Source organism: Abramis brama (genome assembly GCF_963993115.1).
Source record: "Abramis brama genome assembly, chromosome: 17".
NCBI lineage: Eukaryota > Metazoa > Chordata > Actinopteri > Cypriniformes > Leuciscidae > Abramis > Abramis brama.
The window spans coordinates 8,522,243-8,524,652 of NC_139979.1; the positions used below are offsets into that span (position 1 = coordinate 8,522,243).

The following is a 2,410-nucleotide window of genomic DNA, read 5'->3' on the forward strand; positions in this document are numbered from 1 at the left end:
GCTGTAAAGACAAAAGTGTCATTCATCTGAAGTCAGTTCAGTGTGGATTCAATTATGAAATGAGTTCATTTCAGCTACAAGCAGCTCTACAGGATACGTTTGCATAAACTTTTCTTTAAGGATAATTTCATGCAAAATTTATATTGAGAATGTCTGAACCGCACACTTCTAAACAATGAAAATGAATGAGAACTGAAGCAAAATGCAATAAAAGTGATCCATACAACTTATTTGCCATTTATTGGGATATCATAAGTCTTCTGAAGACATACAAAAGCTTCGCACAACAAATGAAAGTATGTTGTGTCATGATGCAATGTCAGTGACACCAAACATAATTGTTTCTCGCATGTTGTCATTGACGTCAAACTTGGTGTGATGCGTCTTAAGGCAAACACAAATACATTTTCAGAGCTATGGTCCATTCCTTCATGTATGGTCCATGGTGCCCATGTCTGAATTGAATGCAAAAGTAATTTTCAGAGCTACTGTATAATGACTTCAAATGTTTTTCTGTTCCTCAGACAAATCCATTGCATGCTTTCAAAAGACTTGGATATCTATATATGCATAAATATCTGCAGCAGGGATTCCCAAAGTTTTTACATTACTTGAAGCACCTCGTGATATTTTAATTTAATATTTCAATACCTTAACAACACATTCAAATGTTTACAGATTTCTGATGCTGGTAAAAAAAAAAAAGTGTTTTGTTTTATTTTAAATTATTTTTTTATATATTATGATTAATTGTCTGCTTTTCATCAGCTCACAAACTCGCAAAGGTTTGCAATGCAAACCTTGATCTACATTTTTTAAATCTCGATATACTGTATGTAAAAACTCTAGTTTTTTTTTTTTTTTTTTTTTGAGATTCCACTTTTATTCAAACAAGTGCTTAAGAAAAGACAAGACCAAACAAACAACCCCAGTCCATAACGGATAACTGGTCCAGCGAGAAAGGCAGAGATTGATGGTTCTGATGGTTTATTCATAGATCCAGTCTTGCGTGCATCTCTTTTAGGCCACCAATTCCTCAGGCTTGAACAGCAGGCTGATCTCTTTATTTGCGCTGTCCACAGAGTCACTTCCATGGATGATGTTCCTGCCCACTTCGATGCAGAAATCGCCCCTGGTTCCAGGTTTTTGGAGTCTGCAAGATTGATCTCTCTGAGCATCACCCTTCCAGACTTCACAACATTCAGACCCTCCCATATCATCCGCGGCCCAGAGTTCACGTACTTGATGGGTCCAGGGTAGAACGGCCGGTACTTCAGATCGATGTAATGCTGCTTCAATGCCCTTCTGCTCAAAGTGCTTGATGATTTCTCCCATGAGTTTATGGGTTTAATTGCAATGAAGGTGCGCTCGGCTTTGGCAGCCATGACTCTTACGGATGAGATGGGTAGATATTTTGAAGCGGATCCTGAGGACGGAGAGACGAACAGAAGCAAACAGTCTAGTATTTTTATGGTTCTTTTCATAATTTTTGCAGCTTAACTCTTTCCCCGCCAGGGTTTTTTTTTTTTTTTAAGTTTTTTTAGTTTTTTTTTTGCCTGTGTTTTGATACAGAGATTCAGTGCTCTTTCAGAAGATGCGTAATAGCGCCCCATACCTTTTAACAGTGAAAACACGAAAAGCCAGAAAATTCCGTCAATGGCTTCATTCAATTGCATAGTGCAGATGTGAGCAACTTGGATATTATGGAAAATATTTTCTTTTGTGTTCCATGGAAGCTTGAACAACATGAAGGTGAGCATATGATGACAGTTTTTTGGGAGGGTAAACTATCCCTATAGGTGAAGAGGTCAGTGCTGTTTTCATGTGACTAGAGTGTGACTGCATTGATCTCACCAATGGAATAAAAAGGCTCCATATGTTGTCCAATTATCAGGAACCGTTGGGTGAATGTCTGTAGCTCAGCACAGGACATATGAATTCCCTCAGAGACCGTTCTGTGAGTAATTACCCATCAGCACAAAGATCACACATGCTTTCTGCCTCAACCGGTAAAGGTTAACAGTGGTGTCTCATGTCATTCTGCAGGTTTATGTCAGGGAGGAGGTGGTATAGGAGCCTTTTGTCTTTCAACCGTCAAAGTCTAATTTTATATTCACAGAGATAGTGACCGTTACCATCTACACCCCACCCCATTCCAGTCAAACTCTTCTCAAAGCAGTCAATTTAAAAAATCTTTTTTTTTTTTTTTTTTGGTTTGTTTTTTAGCCCCACTCTCAGTGTATTGGAGGCTCTTTTGTGTTTTGATGAGGAGATCTTGGGTGCTTAACATACAATTGCATGTTTAGCTTGGAAATAAGCCAGCTTCTCATGACATATTATGTGTCTTTCAGTTATATGCCGTGCATAAACACACTTTGACACTTTAAAACATTGCAGTTAATGTCGTCTT

General features: G+C 38.2%; 1 pseudogene across 1 annotated transcript; it reads right to left on the reverse strand.

Moving 5' to 3' along the window:
• Window positions 1-987: 987 nt before the first annotated feature.
• On the reverse strand, window positions 988-2,109 carry LOC311067899 (putative nucleoside diphosphate kinase; annotated as a pseudogene). The gene has a single exon. The product of its transcript is annotated as a putative nucleoside diphosphate kinase (transcript).
• Between the last annotated feature and the right edge of the window lie 301 nt (window positions 2,110-2,410).